The 12,249-nt window shown below is 29.4% G+C and overlaps 1 protein-coding gene across 1 annotated transcript in view; it reads left to right on the plus strand.

The window, feature by feature from the left end:
- The window catches only part of LOC126736508 (doublesex- and mab-3-related transcription factor A2-like), a 28,539-nt gene that overhangs the window by 14,874 nt on the left and 1,416 nt on the right, over positions 1-12,249 (plus strand). The window lies entirely within an intron of this gene.

A 12,249-nucleotide genomic window follows, 5' to 3' on the forward strand; every position in this document is an offset into this window, starting at 1 on the left:
TAATATTAAATATTTTGTAATGAACGATTTTCACTATTGGTTTGACGACTTTAAATGAGAATGACCCAATTAAAGTCCATACCGCATGTGAGAGTCAAAAATAGCTAAAATAGCAAAGAGACCCCTTTTAGAAAGGATTAATGGATCAGTGAAGGTCGCAATGACATGACTAGTCTGTCCAAGACAGTTTAGGATATGATTGAGGAATGACATATGAGAAATACTCACACTTACATTATGAATAACTCTTGGAGTTATTCATAATGTAATGACCAATTTTATTGTTTGATAATGCTTTGACCAATATATTTAGACATATCAATTTTTCGGTCAAGTGTTGAGATCCTGATGGCCAAATAGTGCATTAAAATCAGGCTAAGAAGAACAATATTTGCTTTAGTAAGCAAATGACTGAAAAAGGTTTTTATAGACTAAAAGATGAGCTCTATCTATGACTGACTTATGGCTCTCAAAGTGTTGATTATCTATCGGATTTTCTTAAATATTAAGATAATAAATAAGGAAAAAAACAAAACTAAGTCTAACACAAATCAACTGCTCTGTTACCTTTAATGAATTTAATTTTTTTTTATTATATTTCCTTAAAATTCATGACCTGACCTGAAAGGGCCAGGAATGTGGTTGAAATATTTCTCATTATTAAGTCTCCTTTTTTTTCTACTTCTAATGTACACTCATATATTTTTTATAAAAACTATTTGAATCAGTAAAAATAAAATTGGTAAGCTGCAGTTAAATCTATTAGAATAGGAAAACGTTGTTCGTATGCCTTAAAGTTATGCATTAATCATAAAAATTATAGGAATCTAAGCAATAATTAATAATGAGATATTATTTCGGTATTTTTTTTAACAAAAGTGTGTTCCTTTAAGTAACTAAATTTATTATAATTTTTTTCTGTCTAATAATGACTTCAAATAAATACAGTATTATTATATAAATAAAAATATGGGCTTACCAAAAATACCTTCGACAGCTTTTTTCCACAATTTTATTAAATTAAGTTTTGTTGCTACAATACTGTTTCATTTACATCTATATTCTTTATTTCAACCTAGAAATATCATAAATTTTAAGGCCAAATTAGTATTTTTCGTTTAAAAAATGCCGCAAATTTTTAGGGCTTTTTTTGTATCGTATCTATTGCATGCAACCTTGACAGTGATCTTAATGAAGACAAGGATCTTTAAATTGAAATACTAAATAGTGTCCGTGGGTGATTGATATTCATCTAGCTATTGACTGTATGCATTTAATTCATTCTATGGATTCCTATATATAGAATAAACAACAAAATTATAAAATCTCTTAAAGAATTCATTGTTAAACCATTGTTTAATTTGTGTATTTGCTCTGGAATCTGACCAGAAAAAGTTGTTCTTATCTTTAAAACGGGAGGCCAGAATAATTATAGTGACTATAGACCTATTATTGCTAATTAAAACCATCTGACTACAGTAGCATTAATAACGGAATGCCTCAAGGCTCAATATTAGGGCCGTTATTGTCCGTCATATGTTTGAATGATTTGTGCAATTTCATTTTTCCCGATAAATGCATACAAAAACAAATTAGAAGTGTGGTCTGCAAAGTGGACAAAAAGTGCATTTTCTCGGTTTTTACCGCATTTCATTCCTTAACTACATCCTCAATTGTCTTGGAGTGTTGTTTTTCCTAAAGTGCATTTTCCAAGTTCAAGTGCATCAATTTAATTTCTTACTTAATCGTCCTAAATCCATGGACCTGAAATGGATCTTTAATTAACAAAAAAAAAACAAAATAATTATTCTAACGTGCACACCCTGTAAAAGTTGGCTTGTTTTTTCTTCGTGTGGGCAATTTTAAACAACATCCTCCTCGAACCCTCCGTTTTGTTTGCATTACGTCGGTCAACAACGACTTCGACTATTCTTAATATAAAAGAGCTGTTTAACTTTAATTATATTTGTCGTTGTGAAACTGTTACTTAGAATATAAGTAACATTTGCCAAGATAATGGTTAGGCAAACATCGATCACTTAAAATTCTTTGTTTAATTTATTATACTGACGTCGCCGCCACATAACTCGTTTACGCCTAATAATACTTTCCTCCAAAATAGTTTCACCGATGGCGAAATACCGGATCAGTTTTCCAGTTTAACGTTTATATGTGTATAGAGGGAGAGCGAGAGAAGAGGGAAAGTCTATATAGTATATAAAGGAAAAACGGGGATGGAAACAAGTGCTCGCCGTCCCACAAAATTCTTTATTTTCTCCAGTTGGAATTGTGACACAGCGGTTTTATATTATTAAAAGTGAGAACTGGAAAAGGGACAAAAAAGAGGACAAAGACTGCCGCCATTATGTTTTTCTTAAGCATCAAATGATCTTTCAGTATATTTGTTCACCTTTTTTAGTGTTTCATGTTATTTACCGGTGGGACATCATTGTGTCACCTATTTTTTAATTATCTTTCAAAAGTTCCTTTCTAAAGACGAATTTAAGTAATTTGTTGGGCGCCAAAGTGTCTTTCCACTATTTTGAAATAAGGTAATTTGGAGCCCAATTTCATCCCTTAGGGCTTCACTTACCTCCAATAGCGAACAATAGCAAAGAAAGTTCCATTATGCTTCATATATGCACAAGTAATCGTTTGTAAAATTGACATATTAAAAGGGTAGCATTAGTTCTAATATCCGTTAAAAAAAAGGTGCTACCCTATCATTTTTATTATATTATTTTAACTTGAATAATTTAGATATTGTTTAGCCCTCGAAAATTGCATAGGTATGCCAATTTGGGAGAGTAGATGTGTTAGTGTTTCATGTTCTTTACTACCTTTACAATTATATTTTGAAAGTTCCTTCCTTTCTTCTTTAAGACAAATTTAAGTAATTTGTTAGGCAAGCACAGTTCCTGGATTTCCTGTATAAAAGATATTGATATTTAAAAAGTAAGAATCCATATAAAATGCCCTCAGAAAGAACAAAAGCCGTGGAAAAAAAACTGCCGTTTGTTCGAGTGGTTAATTAAAAGCTTAATTCTTTAGTGAAAAGCGGTTTTTGTTAAGAGGGAGGGGGCGAAGTCCGGCCAATGTAAACTGTTTTTCCTGCCTTTTCTCATTTAATGACCACCACTTGAGTTACATTAAAAAAAAAAAAAAAACGGTCAGTGTTTGTTTGAAAAACGGGAAATGCGGATTTTTACAGTTGTAAACTCGGATTTAATCGGGCAACGGGCAAGTTTTTCCAGTGGTTTATCGAAACATTTTTTTTAAAAACGTCGCTTTTTATTGACAGAGCGAAAAGGGCAATTACGAGTAGGGGGTTATTAGAAAAGGCTTTTTTAAATTTTAATTCTCGTTATTTTGTGTTGAAAACCATCATCGTTCTTTATGAGTGTGCTGTATTTGATGGGAAAACTAGTGAAGATTTTTATTTTTGATGAAAGTTGGCAACTTCAAATGGGTATTGTGGGAAAACTATGACATTCAAACTGATAAATTATAGGGTTTTTTAATATTGTAGATTTTTGGGATCTAATAAGACTATCTGGAAGATTATATCTGTTATAGTTCTCGAAATAATGAAAATTTCGAAATTCGTAGAAGATGGCAAAGCTAGATATTTTCAAAGTGCTGTAGCTCTTAAATTTCCACTCAATAATCCACTATTTTTGTAATGTAATTCTTCTTAGGACTTTAGGAAAAAAATATAATTCTTCTTGGGAATTTTTTTTTGATGTTTGATTTTTTATTTTTAAATTTTAACCACTTAATTTTTTATTTTTTTTTGGTAAAGAATTTTTTCAAAAATACCTAAAAATTCCTTAACTTTGGAGGACCATGGTGGAAAAACTATAGCTTTAATTCTCAAATTTCCATAGGAGTTTTCATGTTCTGAATCTCTTGAATCCAATGAGATCATTCAATTTTACTTTTAATTTCCATAAAACACGTGTTGGACGAAGACAGATTTATGTTAAGTGCAATGTGCATGACGAAGATATGATGATCTAGATTCTAAGAAGAAAGAGTCAAATACTAAAAAAAAAATTAACTTTTTTCAATATTTAAAGTTTTAATTGGTAATTTTTTTATTAATTTTACAATTTTTTGTAACTATTTCACTGATTTTTTGCTTTTCCTATTTAATTTCCATAAAAAAACGGATTAATCGAAGAAGGATTTATGTCACGTTTAATGTGTAAGACGCAGACAGGAATATACTTAATTTGTCTTTAATTTTCTAAAGAAATAAGTCAGAGGAAGACAGATTTATGTTAGGTCCTAATTCAAGATAAAGATAGGAATTTGTATCTGAAGAAACAGTCGAATCTAAAAAAAAATTAAAATATTAATTTTTTTCACAATTTGAAATTGTGATTTGTCCTGAAGTTTTTATAAGAATTGTGTTAGACGAAAATATATTTATATCAATTACAATATGCAAGACAAAGATAGGAATATCGTGTTCTATAAAACAGAGCCAAATTAAAAAAAAAATAGAAAATTTTACTTTTTATATTATTTAAAATTTTGGTTTGTCAAAGGACTTTTTTGATAATTTTACTATTTGTTTTAGAATTGCCTCTAATTTTCTTCATAATTTAAAATTTTAATTTGTCTTTAATTTCCATATTTTAAGAATGATTCGAATAAAAAGAAAATTAAAAAAAAAATATTTTTTTTATTAAAGTTTTAATTTGTTAAAATTTTTTTAAATAATTTTACCAATTTTTCAAATATTTTACTATTTTTTGCATAATTTAAAATTAACCTTGCTTCATTTTTTTGTACGATATCGGTAAAAAAAACTACTTCAGATGATCGAATTATATAGATATATTTTGGTCGACGTTTCAATCTCTATGAGATTATCCTCAGGGCTCTGTTTTTGTTTACATTCCAATAAAAACAAATTGTGGCTCTTAAAATAGTTTATTGAAAATTTTAAGGCTAATTTCAGATCAAAATAAGCAAATTTTAAATTGTTTAAGAGCTGTATTTCCTAAAGTTCTACTCAAATCCCAAATTATACCTTAGTATTTTTATGATCTAAAGGGGGAAAATTAGTGTCTTTCGAAAAAATAAAAAAAATTAAAATTTTTTGTAAAAAACTTAAAAAATTAAATATTCTTAACTTTGGCGGATGATTGTGGTACAACTATAGCCTCTGTCCTTAAGTTTTACTAAAACCACACAATTTGGAGGTACCCAAAAAATTCAATATCCTTTACTTCGCATGACGATTGTGGAAAAACTCATCAGATTCTGGACCTTTTTTATCCAATAAGACTAAAAGATCGTAGTTCTAATAGTTTCCGAATATTTGATGCAATTATAATTTTTTTTCCAGGAAATTGATACAATTGACAGATAAATTTAAAGAATTTTTATTTTTTTAGCTTTCTATATTTTATCAGAGAGACGATTACTTCGAACATAATCGGATAAAAAATTAATAACTAAATTATGTAAGAAAAAAATGTAGCAGTTCTTAATTAAATATATAGGGGTTTCTTCTGAAATAAGTAGGAGCTTCTGGAAATTGTAAAGGTCTTAAAGGAATATTAAGAATATATAGGAACTGCTAGGGTAATATATAGGGGTTCTTAGTAATATATGTGACAGTTCCTTAAAATTTTGCTGGATATAATACGACCAAAATTTCATTCGGCATTATTTTTGACCAATTTTGTTTCGAAACATTTGTGACCCACCTCTTACGTTTTTTTACGTAAATTTTTTTTTTATTTTTGCAAAAACTATTAAAAAAATGTCCAAAAAAAGCCTTAAAAGATTCAAAAAATATTGAATTTTGGGACAACAGACTCAACTATTTTATTTATATATAATAATTCCAAGAAAAATATATAGGGTATCATGAAAAAATATGTAGGTGTTTCTAGGAAAATACATAGGGGTTCCTTGTGATTTACGTAAAAGTTTCTAAGAAACCTAACGGATCTAAAACTAGGTAGAGTAATAAAAATTAAGTATTAGGTGAAAAATATATAGGGGTTTATAAGAAAATATGTAGAGGTTTCTAGGAGAGTGTATAGAAGTTCCTTAGAAAAAAAAACATAAAAGAGGTCGTGATTCTTATGACTGTCAAAGATTTGACGTATTTTTTATATTATTGGACATAATTAAATAGGCAGTTGAGTTTAAAGAATTTCTAGTCTGGTAAAACGGTAAAAGATCAGTAAGGTCTTAACTGCCTAGGGCCCAAGAGAAACAAATGTTGGAAGCCAGAATTGTTTTTAAATAAATATGGAAATAATGAAACATTAGGTTTTGGAAGCAATAAAAAATTGATTTCTTTTGCCTAGAAAAAGAAATTTAAAAATAATTTAAAGCGCCTGGAAAAATGTTATTAATGAATTCATCTACTTGAAAGAAATATTTGATTACTTCCAGGCAGTTGAAGTTTTTGACGAATTTTTAAATTTCTTATACGAATATGAATAATGATTTCAGCTGCCTGGAATTAACTAAAAATTCCTCTGGAAATGTCAGAAAATGACGTCCTGGAATTAACAATAGGCACGAATTTTTTTTGAAGTTTTAAAATGACTTCAATTGCTTGCAAAAAGAAATCAAGAAATTATTAACAATGAATTCATCTGGCTGAAAGGAATATCAAATGTTTACGAACAAGTGTGAAAATGATAAATATTTGATACCAGCAACGGTCAAAGAATTTAAAATAAACCTATCCATATGGTACTCCTTTTCATCTACGGCTCTACGGCTAACTAACTCATGGTGTCATTAGAAAAAATTAAAACAAAAAAATTGATAAAGGATTTCGATGCCCTTAGATATATGATAAATCCCAAACTTTGAATGGCATTTGTGAACCAACCATATCTACAATCCGTAAAATTCCAACGGTTTTTTTTATACTCTGGACCTCCTAAATCCAATGAGACTATCAAGAAGATCGTATCTCAAACAGTTTTTTAGATATTGACCTTTTAAGTAGCCAAATTTTAAAGTGCTGCAATTCCTAAAGTTTTATTTAGATCCCGTCATAACTCAGTATTTCTTTGACCAATGGAATAAGAACTAACGGCTGGTGTTACTAGAGAAATTTTGAAAAGAAATATGTTTTTCATGAAAAGTCTCCATGCCTGGAGAATGAAAATTGAAAAAGGCTCAAAACTCCAACGGATTTCCCATATTCTCATTTTTCTGTAGGCAATGAGTGTAGCCAAAAGATCGTACCTTAAACACCTCCTAAAATATTAACAATTTTAAGGCTAAATTTCGGGTCTAAAATAAATCATCAAAATAAGTAAATTTCGAAATTTTTTAAATAATTCATACAGTTGTACCCAGAATTTTTGGCAAAAATATTCTACCCTCAGGAGGTACCTAAAATAAGAAGAATCCCCAAGTTTGGAGGACGACTGTGCAAAAAATATAACTTTAATACTTACAATTTTAATAGCTTTTTTATATTCTAGACCTTGTGAATCCAGTGAGACCATCCAAAAGGTCGTACCTCAAATAATTTCCAAAATATCGTGTAATTTGTATAATTTAAGATATTAAAAAAATTGAAATTTTCAAAGTGCCGTAGATCTTAAAATTCTAGTCAGATTCCATCATAACCCGGCATTTCTCTTATCTATAGAGTAAAATCTAGCCGCTAGATTATCATTAGGAAATGTTGAAAAAATATTTTTTTTATGAAAAATGTCCATGCCTAGAGAATAAAAATTGAAAAAGCCTCAACTTTAGGATACGATTGTGAGAAAACTAATGCCTCATAATTTCAACACTTTTCTCATATTCTGAACCTTCTGAAACCAATAACCCTATCCACAGGGTCGTCCAAAAAAAATCAAACACAGTTTCAAAATACATTTTCCAAGTATAACGTCTATAACACATATGAGCGTAATAAATAAGGAAGAAAACGAGCGAACTCCAGAGGCGTCTAAATGGAAATTAATTTATCGCACCACTATAACCATTATAAGCCCGACTCACAGAGATATTTAATTTTCGTTTTATGGGGATGCCCAACAGATACTCATATTTATACCGGCATATCAACCAACCCCTCCTATTACATTCCTTCTTTATTGCGAATTCCCAAGTATCATTTGCGAGTAATGAAGAGGCGACGACGGCTCTTTTACAACGCCCTTATTAACCACTTTCGCTACTCGACTCTATTTATATATATATCTTATACCGAACCTGTTGCCCTCATGTTTGAGTTTTCCAAATCATTCCAAATTCAATGATTTTTTAGGAAAAAATTAAATAAATACAAGGGAAAAAGCTGGAGATTTTATAAAGTGCAATAAATTTGATTACTGCCAGTTACCAAGCGATCGTCGGTCGGGTCGGGAAAGTTTTCCCGGAAAACCCAAAGGGAAGACTCATAAACTCTGACAATGCGGTTTAATTTCTTTTCAGGAGTTTTAATAGTATAATGGTTGCTTAATATAGACACTGACGGAAAGTTTTTCTTTTTCGCTGAAAAGTGGGCGGGGGCGGTTTTCAAATCGATTCTGACCACGCCTTTGGTGGAAACTTCAAGAGTTTTCCCAACCATGATGCCATCCATTATTTGTGAATCACTTAATGTATTAAGAAAGAAAATTGTGGAAACTTATGCAAGATTTTTATCCCATTAATGTCCTTTAAAGGTTGACAAAGATGCAGTAAATTTATTGTATATTCCAGGAAACACTCGTAAAATTTAAGGAATATTCTAATAAATTTGGGACCCTTACACTCTTTAAATGTTATAATATTATTTTTTTACAGCTTCCTCGTTGCAGGATATTCCAGGAATGTGCACTTAATACATACAAGTGTTTCGTGGAATATGGTTACATTCGAGATGATTTTATGAAAAATATACCTGGAATATCTTTGTCCTATTATTTTTATAAATATTTCCTAAATTTTGAGGTATTCCAGGATATTTCAGACAGACGTTTTTTGTAAAATAGACCTAGAATTCCCTTAAGATCTTATATAATATTCTTAAAAAATATTTTTATCCTTGGAATAAAATTTGGACCTTGGAAAAAAAATAATTATGCATTGGAGGATATTTTTCTGGAATATGGTACATTCTAGATGATTTTATGAAGAATATACCTGGAATATCTATTGTTTCTTTATAATCATTATATCAAATGAAGTCCCCAAAAATTTTGTAGCATAAGGATATCGATTGTTCTAATATTTTTGATGTATTCCAAGAATGATGTGAATATTCCAACGAAATATTGTCGTATAATCTAGGAAAAAATATGGGATATTTCAGAATATTTAAGACCATTAAGATACCATATATTTTTCTTTGGATATTCTTGCCAATTAATTGTTACAGTGTTCTAAAGAGTCATTGGAAGAAATTTCCTTCCTCCTATATCTATATATTCTAAATATCTTATAAAGATTAAAAAAAGTCCATTTAGTTGATTCCATGAAGGTTTCAGAATATTACATTCGGGAGATCTGGAATTGAATCTATTAATATTTAGGAATCTTATACTTTGGGAATTTTATAATTTGGACTATTTTTCACAGTTTCCTTTCTGTATATAGGATATTCCAGGAATGCGCATTTCATGCATATGCGTTTTTTTTTAAATATATGGTTACATTCTACACAATTTTTTTAAGAATATACCTGGAATATCTTTGCCGTATTAATATCTTTTAATTATAATCTAAAAAGTAACTCTAAGATATTCCAGTATATTTAAGAAATATTTGTTTAGATAATAGACATGTTTTTTGAAATATTCCTGGAATTAAATGCCTGGAAGGTCATTTAAAAAATTCCTGGAATTCCTACAGGCTGAGAGAAGTTCACAAAGTTGATTGTATATTCCAGGAATGCTGCTATTTTAGACATTCGTCAAATCTGAAATGGAATATTTAAGAATTAAGAATAAATTCCTCAATTAAATTTGAAAATCTTATACTTTGAATATTTTCTTACAGTTTTCTTCCTTGCAGAATATTCGACCAAGAAAGAAATTTTTCCTGAAATCGTAGAATATTCTTGGAAGATCCTTCTATTCCAGGAATAATTTTGAATTTCCCCTTAGATCCAGTATTAGAGGATATTCCAAAACATTTCAGAAATATACCTAGAAGTTTTTTAGGAAATAACCCTATAAATTTTTTACGATTTTATACATATGAATATTCCAATAAAGTATTATCTTATAATCTGAGAAATATTAAGGGGTATTCCAGAATATTTAAAACCGTTAAGATACGATAAATTTTTATTTAGATATCCTTGTAATATTCTTAAAAATTTTCATGAAATCTAATAAATTGTTACGGTATTCTTAAGGGTTATTGGAAGAAATTTCAGATGAAATATGCTTATTTTTTTGAAATATTCTAATAAATGCCTGGAATATCGTTTAAAAAATTCTGGAGAAGCTGCTTTTATTAATTATTTTCATTTATTAATTATTCCAGAAATATAATTATTTTTTAATTCTACTATGTGCAATTATTATACTTAAGGGTCACTGGGGAATATTTCGTGTATATTAGCAAAATCTATATATTTCAATAGTGCAGTTGAAATATATAGGAAATAAAGACTCTTATTGAATATTCCAGGAACTTTTGGGGATTTTGCAAAACATCCCTAAAAAATTTTATTGACCTGAATAGGATAGGATTTTTTTTTTGAAACCAGAGGAGATATAAAAATCGAATTTTTCCATTTGGTTGGTTGATCAATTTTAGCTGAAAATTAGTACCATCATGGCAAAGGTGTTAAATTATCTAAAAATATTTATTTAAACTACCTGAAAAACACATTTAAGGGAGCTACTCTAATACATTTTTCTAGAAACCCCTATATATTTATTACTATTTGGGTCATGTTACAATATAAAATTCTTAGCAGCTATCACATACATAAATAAGAACCCCTATATGTTATCCTAGCAACTCCTATATATTCTTCACACACTTTAGGATTTCCAGAAGCTCCTACTTATTTCAGTAGAAACCCCTATAAATTTAACCAGGTACTATATGTTTTTTCTCACGTAATTTTTAATTAATAATTTTTTATCCGATCATATCTCTGGTAAAATATGAAGAGTTGAAAGATTAGAAATTCTTCAAATTCCTATTAAATCTTGGACTATTTCTTGGACAAAAAATTAGAATTGCATTAAATCTTTGGTAGTCACAAGAATCACGACCTCAAAAAAACTCTCAAATTTTTTTTCTAGAAAGCTCTATATATTTTCCTAGAAACCCCTATATATTTTTTACTATTTTGGTCATATTACAATATAAAATTCTTAGGATCTATCACATATATAAATAAGAACCTCTATATGTTATCCTAGCAACTCCTATATATTCTTCACACACTTTAGGAGTTCCAGAAGCTCCTACTTATTTCAGTAGAAACCCCTATATATTTAACCACTAGGCACTCCTATATGTTTTTTCTCACATAATTTTTAATTAATAATTTTTTATCCGATCATATCTCTGGTAAAATATGAAGAGTTGAAAGATTAGAAATTCTTCAAATTCCTATTAAATCAATCTCTTGGACAAAAAATTAGAATTGCATTAAATCTCTGGCAGTCACAAGAATCACGACCTCAAAGGAACTCTTAAATTTTTTTCTAGAAAGTCCTATTTATTTTTCTAGAAACCTCTATATATTTTCTTAGAAACCCCTATATATTTTTTACTACAAACCCCTATATAGTGTCCTAAATATCCATGTATTTTACTAGGAACCTCTATATATTTTTACAGGAACTCCTACATATTTAGACGCTTACTATTGCATTAGTTGGTCAATTTTAATGGAAAATAAGTATACTTTCAAGACAGAAGGGGACAATGGTCAGATTTGCCGTTCCCTCTATTACCCAATAATTTCATATTTTTTTTTTACATACAATGAACGGACTTGATTCGTTATTTTAATGGTCGTATGGCCGCCACCACTGTCTCCATTCTTGTTTTCCGATTTAACCTTACGAAAAGAAAATAATAATGCAAAACGCGCCCGAGTGTATCGTGCCACCACTAAAATACCCAGCAAATCTCTTGAAAATCCCTTTAATTGATCGAGCCCCACGGGCCCTCGTCTTACCCTAACGACTCTCCAAAAGGATACACAAGTCATTAGGGAACATATATACGTACATACATACATACATACATATATATATATATACAACGCCATTTGAAAAGACTGTTAGT

The sequence above is a fragment of the Anthonomus grandis genome, chromosome 5 (assembly GCF_022605725.1).
Source record: "Anthonomus grandis grandis chromosome 5, icAntGran1.3, whole genome shotgun sequence".
In the NCBI taxonomy this organism is placed as follows: Eukaryota; Metazoa; Arthropoda; class Insecta; order Coleoptera; family Curculionidae; genus Anthonomus; species Anthonomus grandis.